The sequence below is a fragment of the Pelophylax lessonae genome (assembly GCF_965119305.1).
Source record: "Pelophylax lessonae genome assembly, chromosome: 12".
Classification (NCBI taxonomy): Eukaryota; Metazoa; Chordata; class Amphibia; order Anura; family Ranidae; genus Pelophylax; species Pelophylax lessonae.
Genome location: NC_138779.1, coordinates 30473381 through 30491163, shown reverse-complemented (window position 1 = coordinate 30491163; position 17783 = coordinate 30473381). Strand labels below are relative to the sequence as shown.

At 45.0% G+C, this 17783-nt stretch overlaps 1 protein-coding gene across 3 annotated transcripts in view; it reads left to right on the top strand.

Annotated features, from left to right (window-relative positions):
* Window positions 1–17783, top strand: part of CDON (cell adhesion associated, oncogene regulated) — a 208747-nt gene that overhangs the window by 104309 nt on the left and 86655 nt on the right. The window contains exon 1 of one of the 3 annotated variants that reach the window (XM_082273422.1): window positions 3801–4023. The exons of the other annotated variants lie outside the window; for them this stretch is intronic. The gene's annotated coding sequence lies outside the window, so the exon portion shown is untranslated. Of the gene's footprint in view, window positions 1–3800; window positions 4024–17783 lie in introns of those variants that run through there. 3 annotated transcript variants of the gene reach the window in all.

The window sequence follows — 17783 nt, the reverse complement described above, 5'->3', positions numbered from 1 at the left end:
AGTGGTGTTCCCATGGTGGGGGTGTCCCCAAGCTGAAGTGATGTCACTGCAGTAGGGTTGTCATTGGATTGAAGTGGTGTTCCCAAGGTGGGGGTGTCCCTGGGGCAAAGTGATGTCACCATGGTGGAGGTTTCCTTAGAGTGAAGTGGTGTCCCCAGGGTGAAGTGATGTCCCTGGGGTAGTTTCTCTATGGTGAAGTAGTGTGCCCATGGTGGGGGTGTCCCCAGGTGAAGTGGTGTTCCGATGGTGGGGGTGTCACTGGGGTGAAGTGGTGTTCCCTTGGTGACAGTGTCCCTGTGGCAAAGTGATGTCATCGTGGTGGAGGTGTCCTTAAAGTGAAGTGATGTCCCCTGGATGAAGTGGTGTTCCCATGGTAGAGATGTCCCTGGGGTGAAGTGGTGTTTTCATGGTGGGGGTGTCCCTGGGGTGAAGTGGTGTTCCCTTGGTGGGGGTGTCCCTGCGGCAAAGTGATGTCACCATGGTGGGGTGTCCTTGAAGTAAAATGGTGTCCCCAGGGTGAAGTGATGTCTTTGGGGTAGTTTCCCTATGGTTAAGTAGTGTTCCGTTGGTGGGGGTGTCCCTGGGGTGAAGTGATGTCCCTGGGGTGGTTTCCCTATGGTTAAGTGGTGTTCCGTTTGTGGGGGTGTCCCTGAGGTGAAGTGATGTTCCTGGGGTGGTTTCCCTATAGTGAAGTGGTGTTCCCATAGTGGGGGTGTCCTCAGGGTGAAGTGGTGTTCCCATGGTGGGGGTGTCCCTGGGGTCAAGTGATGTCACTGTGGTGGAGGTGTCATTGGAGTGAAGTGGTGTCCGTTATGGTGAAGAGGTGTACCCATGGTGAGGGTGTCCTCAGAGTGAAGTGGTGTTCCCATGGTGAAGTGGTGTTCCTTTGATGGGGATGTCTCTGCGGCAAAGTGATGTCACTGTGGTGGAGGTTTTCTTGGAGTGAAATAGTGTCCCCTGGATGAAGTGGTGTTCCCATGGTGGGGATGTCCCTGGGGTGAAGTGGTGTTTCCATGGTGGGGTGTCTGCGAGGTGAAGTGGTGTTCCCATGGTGGGGGTGTCCCCAAGGTGAAGTGGTGTTCCCATGGTGGGGGTGTCCCTGGTGTGAAGTGGTGTTCCCTTGGTGGGGGTGTCCCTGCAGCAAAGTGATATCACCGTGGTGGGGGTGTCCTTGGAGTGAAATGGTGTTCCCACGGTGGGGGTGTCCCTGGGGCAAAGTGATGTCACCATGGTGGAGCTGTCCTTGGAGTGAAGTGGTGTCCCCAGGATGAAGTGATATCTCTGGGGTGGTTTTCCTATGGTGAAATGGTGTTCCGTTGGTGGGGGTGTCCATGGGGTGAAGTGATGTTCCTAGGGCGGTTTCCCTATAGTGAAGTGGTGTTCCCATTGTGGGGGTATCCCCAGGGAGGTGTTCCCATGGTAGGGGTGTCCCTGGGGTGGTTCCCTATGGTGAAAAGGTGTACCCATGTTGGGGGTGTCCCTAGGGTGAAGTGATGTCACTGTAGCGGAGATGTCCTTGGAGTGAAGTAGTGTCCCCTTGGTGAAGTGGTGTTCCCATGGTGCAAGTGTCCCAGGGTTGTTTCCTTATGGCGAAAAGGTTTACCCATGTTAGGGGTGTCCCTGGGGTGAAGTGATGTCACTGTGGTGGTGTCCTTGGAGTGAAATGGTGTTCCCATGGTGGGGGTGTTCCCTGGGTGGTTTCCCATGGTGTGGTTGTACCAGGGGTGAAGTGATGTCCCCATGGAAAAGGAGTGTGCTCAGGGGGCTAGGTGGTGTTGGAGGTGTTGTCACTGTACTGTAGGGGGTCAGTCTGGTGTCGGTGTCACTATATAGGGTGGGTCAATGTGGTGTCACTGTAGGGGGGTCAGTCTGGTGTCGGTGGTGATGTCACTGTAGGGGGGTCAGTCTGGTGTCGGTGGTGATGTCACTGTAGGGGGGTCAGTCTGGTGTCGGTGGTGATGTCACTGTAGGGGGGTCAGTGTGGTGTCACTGTAGGGGGGTCAGTGTGGTGTTGGTGTGTCACTGTACAGAAGGGTCAGTGTGGTGTCACTGTATAGGGGGGGGGGTCAGTGTGGTGTCCCTGTATAGGGGAGGTCAGCGTGGTGTTGGTGGTGATATCACTGTAGGGGGTCAGTGTGGTGTCACTGTATAGGGGGGTCAGTGTGGTGTCACTGTATAGGGGGGTCAGTGTATGGGGGGGTCAGCGTGGTGTCGGTGGTGATATCACTGTAGGGGGGTCAGCGTGGTGTTGGTGGTGATATCACTGTAGGGGGTCAGTGTGGTGTCGGTTGGAGTGTCACTGTATAGGGGGGTCGGTGTATGGGGGGGGGTCAGCGTGGTGTCGGTGGTGATGTCACTGTAGGGGGTTCAGTGTGGTGTCGGTGGGGGTGTCACTGTATAGGGGGGTCAGTGTGGTGTGGGTGGTGATGTCACTGTAGGGGGGTCAGTGTGGTGTGGGTGGTGATGTCACTGTAGGGGGGTCAGTGGTGGTGTCACTGTAGGGGGGGGCAGTGTGGTGTCGGTGTCACTGTAGGGGGGTCAGTGTGGTGTGGGTGGTGATGTCACTGTAGGGGGGTCAGTGGTGGTGTCACTGTAGGGGGGGGCAGTGTGGTGTCGGTGTCACTGTAGGGGGGTCAGTGTGGTGTCGGTGTCACTGTAGGGGGGTCAGTGTGGTGTGGGTGGTGATGTCACTGTAGGGGGGTCAGTGGTGGTGTCACTGTAGGGGGGGGCAGTGTGGTGTCGGTGTCACTGTAGGGGGGTCAGTGTGGTGTGGATGGTGATGTCACTGTAGGGGGGTCAGTGTGGTGTGGGTGGTGATGTCACTGTAGGGGGGTCAGTGGTGGTGTCACTGTAGGGGGGGGCAGTGTGGTGTCGGTGTCACTGTAGGGGGGTCAGTGTGGTGTGGATGGTGATGTCACTGTAGGGGGGTCAGTGTGGTGTGGGTGGTGATGTCACTGTAGGGGGGGGGGGAGTCGGCGTGGTGTCAGTGTCACTGTAGGGGGGTCAGTGTGGTGTCGGTGGTGATGTCACTGTAGGGGGGTCAGTGTGGTGTCGGTTGGAGTGTCACTGTATAGGGGGGTCGGTGTATGGGGGGGGGTCAGCGTGGTGTCGGTGGTGATGTCACTGTAGGGGGTTCAGTGTGGTGTCGGTGGGGGTGTCACTGTATAGGGGGGTCAGTGTGGTGTGGGTGGTGATGTCACTGTAGGGGGGTCAGTGTGGTGTGGGTGGTGATGTCACTGTAGGGGGGTCAGTGGTGGTGTCACTGTAGGGGGGGGCAGTGTGGTGTCGGTGTCACTGTAGGGGGGTCAGTGTGGTGTGGGTGGTGATGTCACTGTAGGGGGGTCAGTGGTGGTGTCACTGTAGGGGGGGGCAGTGTGGTGTCGGTGTCACTGTAGGGGGGTCAGTGTGGTGTGGGTGGTGATGTCACTGTAGGGGGGGGGGAGTCGGCGTGGTGTCAGTGTCACTGTAGGGGGGTCAGTGTATAGGGGGGTCAGTGGTGATGTCAGTGTATGGGGGGGGGGGTTCAGCGTGGTGTCGGTGGTGATGTCACTGTATGGGGGGGGGAGTCAGCGTGGTGTCGGTGTCACTGTAGGGGGGGGGGGGGCAGTGTGGTGTCGGTGTCACTGTAGGGGGGTCAGCCTAGGACTCCGGTGTACCTATGAGGAATGCAGAGGAGGGGGAGGGGAGGGGGAGGTAACCCCTGGCATGCTGTGTGTAGTCGGAGGGTCTGTGTCCCCGCCCCCAGTTCTCCCCCCTCCCCCTCCTCCTCTATTACCTCCTCCCTGTCCTCTTCCCCGCACAGCTCTCCTCTCCTCTGCCGACCGATCTCCTCCACCTGGGCACCATTGTGCGCTATGAAGGGGCACCGCACCCCCCGGACACCCCTCTCCTGATCCCTCACCCATCCCCCCAACTGGATTACACCTCCCAGCCGGCACTGTGTACGGAGATCCCTCCGGACTGGATCCACTGCAAGGAGGCATGACCGCCGGGATCTACTGCAAGTCCTATGGGCGCAGAGAGGTGAGATCCCCATTGTTCTACATGGCCAGAGGAATGGGATCTACTGGATCCCTCTATTGTCACCTACAAGTTATAGAAGGGGGCTTCTCTATACTGTATACTCATTATAGGAGAGGGGGACCTCTATATACTCATCACATAGGAGAGGGGGACCTCTATATACTCATCACATAGGAGAGGGACCTCTGTATACTCATCACATAGGAGAGGGGGACCTCTGTATACTCATCACATAGGAGAGGGGGACCTCTGTATACTCATCACATAGGAGGGGGACCTCTGTATACTCATCACATAGGAGGGGGACCTCTATATACTCATCACATAGGAGAGGGACCTCTGTATACTCATCATAGGAGAGGGGGACCTCTATATACTCATCACATAGGAGAGGGACCTCTGTATACTCATCACATAGGAGGGGGACCTCTGTATACTCATCACATAGGAGGGGGACCTCTGTATACTCATCACATAGGAGGGGGACCTCTGTATACTCATCACATAGGAGAGGGGGACCTCTGTATACTCATCACATAGGAGGGGGACCTCTGTATACTCATCACATAGGAGGGGGACCTCTGTATACTCATCACATAGGAGAGGGGGACCTCTGTATACTCATCACATAGGAGAGGGGGACCTCTGTATACTCATCACATAGGAGAGGGGGACCTCTGTATACTCATCACATAGGAGAGGGGGACCTCTGTATACTCATCACATAGGAGGGGGGCTTCTGTATACTATATACTCATCATATAGAAGGATCAGGTCTATATATTTTATTATGATACAGAAGGATCATTTTTATAACTATCATCACTCTTCTATTGTATCTCATCATATAGAAGGGTGACTTATGTATACTATATCCTCATCACATAGATCATTCATTTATTTATATATATATATATATATATATATATATATAGAAGTATGACATCTGTATACTATATCCTCATCATCTTATAAGGATCAGTTCAATGTATTTTATCAGCATTCTAGACAGGTTATTTATATATATTCTATCATCATTACACTTCTATTGTATCTGATCATTTACAGGGATAACTTCTGTATAATTCATCATCAGATAGAAGGGTCAGTTCTATATTATTATATATCATAACATAGAAGATCTGCAATCATCTCTTCATGATCATCCTATAAAAGTGGCTTTCTTATATATTATTTCATCATCATAGAAGTCTTTTATATAATATTATCATATAGAAGTATCAGCTCTTTGTAATGATATAAATATGTATATACATTGGCCATGTCATACATAAACAATGCTGTACATGAATCAAAAAATATACACATCAGATGTAACAATAAACAAAGTGTGAGAAATACAAAGTGTAAATCAGTATTAGCTCAGAATACAGTGGGGTGGGGGATTTCATCAGGATGTTTTGGGGTACAAGACCCCCCTACTACAGCAAAGACCTCACCCACCCATTCTTGGATTATACTGCTTTACATTATATATTTCTATCTGACACTTTTTGCTGCATCTAATGAGTGTATTCAGTTGACACATATTACATTGTTTATGTATGGTGTTCCAAATTCTTATTTATCTGTTTTTTTTTTTTTTGAATAATATGGAGAGAGCTCCTCTCCTGGATATTCAGTGCCTTGTTCTATTCCTTTTCCCCCCTTTTGTATTACTCATATATAGGTGTTCAAAGGTTGTATTCCTTTATTATATTTACCACAACATCACATAGAAGCAAGTCTTATTTTCTAAACATGCACAAAACTCTGCTGATACATTATTTTGTAAATGTTGCAACATTTTGCTATTTTATATCTAAAGACCTTTGCAATTTTACTTTGCAACTCTGCCATATTTGTGATTACACTGTGGTGTTATAGGATCTGTTATGGTAATATATGGTGTACAAGGCTCTGTTATAGTATTATATAGTGTAAAAGGATCAGTTATAGTAATATATAGGGTACAAGGCTCTGTTATGGTAATGTGTGTGTGTATGTTTGTATGTGTGTGTGTGTATATATATATATATATATATATATATATATATATATAGTACCAGGCTCTGTTAGAGTATTATACAGTGTACAAGGCTCTGTTATAGTAATATATAGTGTACAAGGCTCTGTTATTGTATTATATAGTGTATAAGGCTCTATTATTGTATTATATAGTGTACCAGGATCAGTTATGGTAATATATAGTGTACAAGGCTCTGTTATTGTATTATATAGTGTACAAGGCTCTATTATTGTATTATATAGTGTACCAGGATCAGTTATGGTAATATATAGTGTACAAGGCTCTGGTATGGTAATATATATAGTGTACAATGATCTGTTATGGTAATATATAGTGTACAAGGCTCTGTTATTGTATTATATAATGTACAAGGCTCTGTTATTGTATTATATAGTGTTCAAGGCTCTGTTATTGTATTATATAGTGTTCAAGGCTCTGTTATTGTATTATATAGTGTACAAGGCTCTGTTATGGTAATATATAGTGTACAAGGCTCTGTTATTGTATTATATAGTGTTCAAGGCTATGTTATTGTATTATATAGTGTACAAGGCTCTGTTATGGTAATATATAGTGTACAAGGCTATGTTATTGTATTATATAGTGTACAAGGCTCTGTTATAGGAATATATAGTGTACAAGGCTCTGTTATTGTATTATATAGTGTACAAGGCTCTGTTATGGTAATACATAGTGTACAAGGCTCTGTTATGGTAATATATAGTGTACAAGGCTCTGTTATTGTATTATATAGTGTACAAGGCTCTGTTATGGTAATATATAGTGTACAAGGCTCTGTTATTGTATTATATAGTGTACAAGGCTCTGTTATTGTATTATATAGTGTACAAGGCTCTGTTATGGTAATATATAGTGTACAAGGCTCTGTTGTATTATATAGTGTACAAGGCTCTGTTATTGTATTATATAGTGTACAAGGCTCTGTTATTGTATTATATAGTGTACAAGGCTCTGTTATGGTAATATATAGTGTACAAGGCTCTGTTATGGTAATATATAGTGTACAAGGCTCTGTTATGGTAATATATAGTGTACAAGGCTCTGTTATGGTAATATATAGTGTACCAGGATCAGTTATGGTAATATATAGTGTACAAGGCTCTGTTATGGTAATATATAGATGTGTTTTTCATAAGAACCTTGCATATTTTTATCCCATGGTCTCTCTTCTTTTTTTTTTTTTTCTTTTGTTCCTCTTACCAGGCTCTACTATATATCCCCCCCCCCCCAAATCTTTGTTATAATCTGTATATACAAGGTTCTCCTGGAATATTCTTATTCTATATACTCAGGGTTTGCTGTATGAGAATGCCATACACTCGGCAGTACTGGGTTTTAGCATATAAAAAGCTCAGCTGGTATTTTTCCCATGTTCAGGGCTGGGAAGATTACTTTGGCTAATTAGGCAGGTGGCTTGGGCAGGACTGATCAAGGGGCCCTCCATAAAAATGTCAGTTTTTTTTTTTTTTTCCCCTTGCTTTTTTGTTTTTTATTTTCAATTGTTAACCCCTGTGGTCCATCTAGATCACCTGTAGAGGAAGTTCAACTTGTGGACGACTGATATCTAATCTGTTGTATTTGCCCACAGTGCCAGGGATGGATTCCAAATAACCAGAGCCCTGACATGTATGAACCTTGCCAACTGGTGTTATTATTGTGACTGGTGCTTTAGAGGGACAAGATGCTCATACTTTCTGTAATTGATAGCCAGAAGCAGGGTAAAAAAAAAGCTTGCACACTGTCCCACAGAGCTGACAATCTAGGTAAAGCTTGCTTAACCAGGGTTTCTCCAGAGGTTGCTAGGGGTCCCTTGTGTGAATGGTGCCTCTCAGATGAGTAACCACTGACATCAATCATCTTTTTGTAGCTATATGTAAGGGGGGGGGGGGGGTTTACCAATGACCAAAAATGTAAGGAAGGATCATCCTAGTGTCAATCTCAGTGTTCTGCAGATCTAGTAATTAACAGCGGGGGTTCCCTGAGCCTGGAACGTTGTTTCAAAGGTTCCCCCATGTTAAAAAGGCTGAGGAAAGCTGCTCTAGGTGGTTTACCTCAGACGTTATGGGGACTCATGGGGCGAGATTTAATAAAACTGGTGCAGCTCTGCATAGAAATCAGTCAGCTTCCAGGTTTTAGCCCCCATTCACATCGGGGTGATTTGATATGTCCAATCGCATGCCATATCGCAGCTTATTGCCAGCAACAGCACTGTCCCAATCAGTGTGACGCGAATTTGCGGCACCCAACGATTTACAAAAGTAGTTTCTGCACTACTTTTGGCGACTTTGGGGGTGGAACTCACGCAATTTCAAAGCCACATTTCAATCTGACTTGAGGGGGGGCGACTTGAAAGACATTTGTGCAGGTTCTTACACCGATGTCTAATGAAATCGCCCCCCGAAATCGCACCGAATGGGACGCTCCAATTGCTGGCAATAGGCTGCGATTTGACATGCAGTTTGACCCAATGTGAACTAGGGCTGACTGTCAAAGCCTTACTGAACAAGCTGAAGTTAAGTGGGGGTATAAGGAAATCGGGGGCGAATGATTGTCCAATTTTCCTCAATATTTCACAGCAAATCAAAACCGATTAATGAAAATTTGCATGAAAATTTTTGTACGACAAAAGCTTTTTTTTCTTTGTTTGTTTCTGATCGTGCGCGGCCTTTTATTTTCTGATTTTTCTTGTATGAAATCGGTACACCTTAAACAAAAATTGTTTGTTCTGTTCCTGTACAAGAACAATTTTGGAGTTTGTCCCTTTGGGAATTTTCAGACGAAAAGTCGCAATGGGCTGTCGAATGTTGTGTTCACATTATACGAAAATCGTACGAAAGTTCTTTGGACGAATATTCTCGCCCGATACTCTTATAGTGTGTACAAGCCTTTAGAAGCTGATTGGTTGCACAGAATGCACCAGTTTTAGTAAATCTCTCCCAGTGCACTGGGGTTTTATAGGCATGGAATGTTCACAGTACAGCAAACTTCAGCTTTGACTATTCTGCCTTCTCTGCAGAATATTGATTTCTGATTGGTAGCTGTGGCTTCAATTGATCGTGTGTGTGTGATTTTTGTTTCTTTTTTACTTCCTGTACACAAATCCTTTTTCAATTCATTCCAAAGTGCACTTTTCTGCAGGTAGTGTTGCAAGAGCCACGTACAATAATAACTCTTACTGTCCGGAGATTGACTCAGCCAAATGATTCGGATTCCACAACCATGCACTTTATTTATTTACGTCAGTTTAGTGTTTTATTGTGGTCACATGATCCCTGTCATTGGCTCTTAGAGAAGGAGTCAAGGCGGACTGTTCAGAGTATGAATGACTAAATGCTCGGCCCTAAACTGCTAATCCTCTCTTAAAATTCAATTTTATCAACTAGAGCGGTACAGGGACCATAGAGCACTCTTAGAAAATGTGGGTTCTTCTGACTATTATTATTATTTTATATATATTTTTTTAAATATTATTATTATTATTAATATAAAGAAAGAAGGAAAAAAAATTAAATAGCGAGGAATATCGGAGGATTATCCGATTGTACCCCACTTAACTTTAGCTTGCTTTTTTTGTTGACAAGTAAAAATCTGTATTTTTTCTTTTTGCTATAAAATTACACACACATATATATAATATATATATTATTGCTGCTTATGGATGAATATTTTGTATAATTCACTGTGTGAGGCTTGATCACAAGTTTTATGTTTGTGGGTCGCTGAGACTGGCCAGACAGTATTCAATTTTAAGTGGCAAATTCTGGTGAAGTAAATGGGGTGGGTGGGGAGGGGGGTTTCATAATAAATAAGAAAACCTTGGTATCTGGAGTGGGTGGACGTTGCACCCCATGTTAATCCAATATGGTGCCTCATAGCAAGAGCGTATGTGCAAGTTCTTTATTTAGTTTAGAGCTTGGAAGCACTACGAGCCCTGTCACACTGAGGAGGTTTTCAAGCGCTTTTGCGCTTTATTAAAAAAATAAAAAATGATTCCCATCAAAATCAATAAATGCTTTTACACGGTGTGGTGCGCAGGCAGTGCGGTGAAAAAAATCCTGCATCTTTTGAACATGTTTGGGGAGCTTAAGAAAAAAAAAGTGCTCCAAAAACACCCTCTCCATTGAAATTAATAGAAAGCGCCTGAAAAGCACCTAAAAAACGCCCCACAGCGTTTTTGGTGCAGTTTTTGAGTCACATGTCCTTTAAAAACCGCACCACAAACGCCACAAAAGTGCTTCACTTGAAGCGAGCCATAAGGGGCCTTAGGTCTCATGCACACGGGACGTTTTGCTATCTCTCCTAGACGCTTTTCCTCCTGGCAGCAGCGTTTTGGCAGGGGGAAAAAAAAATGCTTGACGCTTGTAAACGTGTGGAACTTATTTAGGCGCATCTAACGCTTTGGCTTTAAATAATTTCATTGGCCAGAATAATCAATTATTATAAATTATTGGTAAAAATCCAAACTGGCGTGGTAAAACCAACGAGTAACGGTCCATACACATGCAAACAAGCCGTCATACACGTGGGCTTGCAGTGGGGATCGGTAGTTAGACGTCTTCTGAAGACGGCTAACCAATGATGAAACGCGTTAGGTGGAACGCACGTCGTGACGTCATACGGCGATTGGTGGAACGCAAGCCGGAACTACCGCTCTCCACTGCAAGCCCACGTGTATGACGGCTTGTTTGCATGTGTATGGACCGTTACTCGTTGGTTTTACCACGCCAGTTTGGATTTTTACCACGATTTGCTACATTTTGTGTGTTCTTTGCCCACTTTGCACAATTTTTTACTTCTTGGGACTGCATGTATTTGAAGTGAACCGGGGGTGTGCAATAAATCCTATTTATATACAGTACTGCACTATCCGAGTTTTTTGTCCCTTACACCCTGTGGCTGGAGCTGACCCTACACAGGAGGACCTTTTCCCACTGAGCTGTACTGGGACCATCAGCAACGGAATTTGGTACTGCAGAAGGGATATCTGGGTCCGCCAGGAGGGACGTTCCTGTATCTGGAGACTGTCTCCAAAGCAAGGTTGGTCCTGGTGCCGTAAGGCATACAGGACCCACGTCTTCTGGTGAGTCTGAATTTCACTTATTCTTCACGGTGAAGGGTCACATTTTAATGGGAAGAAGAGAAGAAGAAATATTGGCACCTTATTCAATTATTTAATTATTTATTGATTTAATTGTTTGGAATTTACACTATTCACTGGACTATTTTGCATTTATTTTACACATGGACTTGATTGTTATTTATATGTAATTTATGTTTATAGCTTTATGCGTGTCACACTATAAAACACATTTGATTTATCACATTTTAGCAAGCGCTATAGGTAATCGAACTACATTGATTACTGTTTTTCCAAAATTTTGCACTAGCACTTTCTATAGCAGCTGCTATATATTTATTTATTTATCTCTATTGATTCATTCAGTGATTAATAACTAGGTGGAACACTATCACATGATTTACTATTTATTACTCGCCATAGAACTAGGCCATATATATATTTAATTAGATCCCCCTTTGGCGCAGGCAATATACTTGTGAATTCAGGTATATTTTCTTGCATTCTATTGCTCACAGGCTGGGATCCAGTTTTCCTGTTAGAGGGGTGGCTACCCTCTGTTGCTCACTCCTGGGATGGGCTACGGGCCTTTGAGCGCTATGGGGCTCTCAGCACAGAAATGTTTACATTTGGCATGCATATATGCGGCCCCGCCCCCCCCCCCCCTTTACCCCATCAGAGAGAGTGAACTGGGGCCATTAAATGATTTTCTACTTCTATTACTTGTGTGTTCAAGCTCTTAAAGCGGAGTTACACCTTAAAGTGAAAGTTTCGCTCATCTGCTTTTACCCCCCCCCCCCTTCCGGTGCCGCATTTCGCATTTTTCAGGGGGGAGGGGGAACGGGTACTGGTTTTTGCCTCCCCACTTCCGGGTACTGGTACTGGTTTTTGCCTTACCGCTTCCGGGAGACAGCGGTGGTTTTGGGTACGTGTTTACTGGTTCTGGGTATGGGTACTGGTTTTTGACTCCCCATTTCCGGGAGACAGCGCTGGTTCCAGGTTTACTGGTTCTGGGTACTGGTACTGATTTTTGACTCCCCACTTCCGGCAGATAGCGCCATCCCTCAGACGTTTCATCCCCTTTCTCCTTCCTCCGCCGCCGAGCCAATGAGAATGCGCAGCGCGCTTCGAGCATGCGCAGTAGGGAACCGGCTGTGAAGCCAAAAGGCTTCATTGCCAGTTTCCCTTATGCCTCGTACACACGATCAGCTAATGGTACGAAAAAAATCGCTTACGAATTGATCGCACAATTATCTGATCCTTAGTACACAGCTTTTCGACAGCCGATCACAACATTTCGTTCAACAAAATCCGAAGGGACAAACATGAAAACTTTTGTCGTATGTCATAGCTTAGGGAACGACAATCGTTTAATCAGTACAGTGTGCGTCCGCTAAAAATCGATAGACAAAGACCACGCATGATCAGAAACACGAAACTAACCCAGAAAAGGCCTGCCTGCCATCGTTTTTGTTTTGCGCTATCCGATACGCAGCTACGCAACCAGGAAGCTTTTCCAGAATCCTATGAAAAAAATCATACGTTTAGTGCACATTGTTGAATTCGATACTAGTATCAGGCAGCAAAATACGAACGATAAGTCGTCCAATTATCTGATTGTGTGTGCGAGGCATTCGAGTGAATGGCGGCGGCAGCTGATCAGAAAATCGGCTGGGGTGCAGACATTGCGGGCTCCCTGGACAGGTAAGTGTCTATATATTAACCACTTCCCGACCGCTTACGCTATAATTACTGCGGCAGGCTGGCTCGTACAGGCAAAACAACGTAGGTCTACGTTGCTCGCCTGGGAGGACCAAGGGCCGAGCGCGCTCCCACCCCCGATCGTCAGCGGGGAAACTGATGCGTGTGTCAGACGGCTCAGATTGCCGCCTGACACCTGCGATCGCTACCCGCTGAGAGAGGACGGTCAGCTGTTGTAAACACAGCCGACTGTCCTTCTCCCTGAAATGATCACAGATCTCACGTGATCCTTCTATATAGGATCACATGTCTCTATGGTCATCTCAGAAGCCACGCCCCCCGCCCCCCCCCCCCCAGTTACAATCACTCCCCTAGGGTCACATTTAACCCCTTGATCACCTATACTGTTAACCCCTTCCCTGCCAGTGTCATTATTACAGTATATTTTTAGCACTGATTACTGTAGTAATGTCACTGGTCCCCCCAAAAGTGTCAAAAATGTCAGTTAGGGGTCCGATCTGTCCGCCGCAATGTCACAGTCCCGCTAAAAACCATAGATCGCCGCATTACTAGTGAAAAAAAAAAAACAATAAAAACAATAAAAATTACATAATCTTTCCCGTAGTTACTAGACGTGATAACTTTTGCGCAAACCAATCAAAATATGCTTATGGTGATTTTTTTTTTTTTTTACAAAAATATGTAGCAGAAAACAGGCTTAAAATTTTGATTTTTAATTTTTTTTTTCTTTTTTTTTTTTTGGGGGGGGGGGGGGATGTTATATGGCAGAAAGTGGAAAAATATTGTTTTTTTTTTTTTTTTTTTTTTTCAAAATTCTATTTTCTTACTTTTTTGTTTATAATGCAAAAAATAAATATTGCACAGGTGATGAAATACTACCAAAAGAAAGCTCTATTTGTGGGAAAAAAAGGACGTAAATTTTATTTGGGTACAGCGTCGCACGACCGTGCAATTGTCTGTTAAAGTAACGCAGTGCCGAATCGCAGAATAGGGCCTGGTCATTAAGGCCCCTTTCACACAGGGGAGTCCATCCGCGGACTCTGTTTTTCTCAGCGGGGGATCGATCCGCCGATTCCCCCGCTGAGCAGGCGAACGGCTGCTCTGTCTCCGCGGAGCTGTAATATCCCCGCTGTTCTCTATGGGGGAATCGGATGAGAACGGACTGTCTGTCCGCTCTCATCCGATTCGATCCGCTGGACGGATGGAAAATAGGGTTTCCATCTGTCCAGATTTGACGGACCCGATCGGATGTCGGTGTAAGGGGGCAAATCCTTCTGGTCTCAAAGTGGTTAAAAGACAGCAGATACAGGATTTGTAGCTAACCAAATTATTTTTTTCCACAGCTGGAACACCGCTTTCAAACCCACAAATGCAACATGCTGTGATAATATATCTTTAACACAAATACAATATCCTAAGACTGTAGGTGTATAAAGTATATAGCACATTCCTAATAAACTGTGACTGAGCAATATGCCCTGAGACTACAAAACTGCTTGAGAGTTCCACGTCTGCTGTACAGAAATGTCTCTGTAGAGGAATTACATTTCCATAGCCATGAGGAATTTTACAAAAGTTAGAGGTTTTTTTTTTTCAGAAAGTTATTAGGTACAGCCCTGGGCACCAGAGACTTAACAAAAAAAAAAGGAGTCATTTAAAAAGTGAAAAGGGAGTCCTTTAAGTGCCGTAAAGTTGTCATCTTCAATTTTGTTTTCCCCCCTTCCCTGCCGTCACCCAGGGATCAGCCCCCCTGCAAGCCTGTGTGTGCAAGCCAATGCTGCATTGTTTGGAGGCTCTTTTCAGGTCTAGACTGTATCACCGCAGGGTGCTACCAGACAAATGCAGAAAACGGAGACTATTGCAAGTGTGCAGACCCTGACCGCCCCTCTCGGTATCCTGTGGCTTATATGGCTCTTGCTTTACAGTGCGATTCCTGAGGCTAGGCACTTCTTCTCGCCTTGGGTTGGCCCCTTGCAGTCCTACACAAAAAGCACCTTCACGTTGCAGAAGGGTGGGTTTGGGAGGGAGGGGGTCGGTGTTATGGCGGCCTCGCTGGCCGATTGTGTTTGTATGTCACTATTTTCCTTTGCTACAGGCTGCCTGTATGTTGGCTCAGGCCCACTTGCAATGTGTGCTATGTGAAAGGCGAGAAGGGGGCAACTGGCTTACATGTGTCCGGGTTAATCTTTTCCTCTCTATACTTTGTACATTGCATCCTGTGACATTTCAGCGACTGACCGTCCTTCGAAATATGAACCAGACTCTCGGCTGCACAGGAATTTCTACCAATGATTGTCCTACAAATAATGTTTTCTCTGGACACAACAATACACATTGACAAAATACACCAGGTGCTGCTGGGTCCTACTGAAATGCCGATTCCAGGGACGGGAAACCCGCATTCACCTCTTGCGTGATCTTCTCGTAATGGCAAATCTGACCTGAGAAAAGACACCGCTTACAATTATATTAATTTTTTTTTTTTTTTTGGAACCAAGTTCAGCCCCTGCTGAACCAACCAAATTTCGATCTATGTATGGCTGATGTTCTGCCGAAAACTCCAACTTGCCGAGAACCTCAACCAGGTCACTTCCAGTGACTCTACACCAGGAATAATTGGAGATTTTGACTAGGGATCGACCGATATCGGTTTTTCGATATTTTGGCCATCGCATATCGGTATCGGCCAATATGGGCCGGTATTTTGTACATCCTATGTCAGGGTCCGAAATTAGTCTTGTCCTCCTTCTCCAACCATTAGGTGGGAGATTTAGCGGGTGAGAGACAGAGCAGTATTGAGTGGATGCCGAACGGAGCAGTATCACCCGGGTATCACTTACGGCAAGTGGGTGAGGGATACCAATCTGCCAGCAGATCTGCTAATGTGGATTTGCTTATATCTTTAATTTGTACATATGTGAATGGCATATTCAATAACATTTGTAAATGGAATTATGCTATGTGACATCATTTTACCCTTTATATGAGCAATGCTTGGAATATGTAGAAACTGGGAAATGGTCTGATGTTGTCTATTACATCCACTTTCATCCCTAAATCAAGCAAAAAAGAGAAAAATGGCCCAGATGGGACTTTAAATGAAGTGGATGCATGAGTCGCTGATGCATAAAAGTAGATTTTAATGAGTAAAAAACATGTAAGCAAAAACACGCATTGCCCAACGGATGGAGTACAAAATATGGCATGGCAAGATTTCAACAGCAATATTGATATAAAAAATCATATAACATGGAGTGAGCAGGATGCACACAAAATTGTCTTAAATATAATGTACAACATAGTAGAAAACTCGATGCGTTTCGTGGGTCTGTAGCCCACTCATCAGGAGTATATACAGGTAAACCTGTCAAAGGAATGAAAGACTTGTATGTAATGTCAAAAACCAATAGATGTTGGAGATAAATCAGCAAGTATGGATTTTCAACAATTGTATGACCCAAGTGGGGAAACCATACTTACATGGAGCCATATTTCACTGGTGAAAGCGACATTGCCATATGATGGAAGCGCAAATTGTCTGACCCGGGAGCTGAAGGAACATGAGTCTACGGCAGCGAGACGGGAATGTTTGGAATATCTGCAATATCAGGCAGTTCCGGGGCCGATACAGATATATCTGCAAAAGTCAATATCGGCCTTGCCGATAATCCCTAATTTCGACCACTTGGTGTCTTCACAGAACAGTGGCAGCCTACAGACTCCGGTACACACTATGAGGGAATATTTTTAGTCCGAATTTCAATCCATGTATGGCCGGTGTTCTGCCGAAAACTCCAACTTGCCGAGAACTCCAACCACTTCACTTTGGTTGACTCCACACCAGGAATAATTGCAAATTTTTACCACTTGGTGTTTTCCCGCTAGTAACAACATCATGGCCGCATCAAAGGCGGTGACAACTAGCGGACTATCAGTGTTCACTCATTATAGGCGTGTACTGAAGTAAATAGGCTGCCGCTGTGCTTTGAAAACAAAATGGTCGAAATTTGCAATTATTCCTGGTGTGGGGTCAACCGAAGTGAAGTGGTTGGAGTTCTCGGCAAGTTGGAGTTTTCTGCAAAACACTGACCATACATGGATTGAAATTCGACTGGTTCAGTAGGGGCTGAATTTGATCCATGTATGGGCTAGCTGTTGGGTTTTTCCCAAACAATCAGTGCTACCGACTATAGCCGGCAACGCTGATCATTGTATTCTGCCAGCAGGGAAGGCTCCCAGCTGGCAGAATACAAAAGCACAGTGGTGGGGATTCCTCCCCTTCCACATTGAATGCATGGAATCGAGGCATTTTTTTTTTCATTAACTAGCTGGTTTAATGGAAAAAAATGAATCCTGTATGGGCTCCCTTAGAAAAGGGGTCTCCAAACTACGGTTAGCAGGCCAAATGTAGCCCGCTACAAGATTCTATCTGTCCTGCAGCTGATGTGCACTGTCTCTGCTTTGATGGGGGTCCCAGTGTAAGGGGGACACAGCTGTAAACTCTGACATAAGGGGGACTCTGATGTGATGTAAAGGAGACTTTGATGGGGTCCCCTGATTTGAGGGGATCAGGGGATTCTGGTGACCTAAGAGCTAGAGATGCACCGAATGGAAATTTTCGTGCCGAAGTTGAAAATGTAGGATGCACTTGCCTGAAAACCAAAAATAACAGTTTCTTTTTTTTTTTTTTTTTTAAAGTATATAATTTCATTATTCAACTTTTTATTATCATGAATTTAAATGAATATGGATTTTTTTTTTTTTGCCCATTATTGCCACCTTTAGTGCAAGAAAAGCTAAAACATTTTTTATCTGTTTATGTATTTTTATGTATGTCTTCACACTGGTCCATTGTGCTTCTATTGTGAAGTTAAAAATCCCACTTAAAGCGGTAGTATCCCGCTTTTTGAC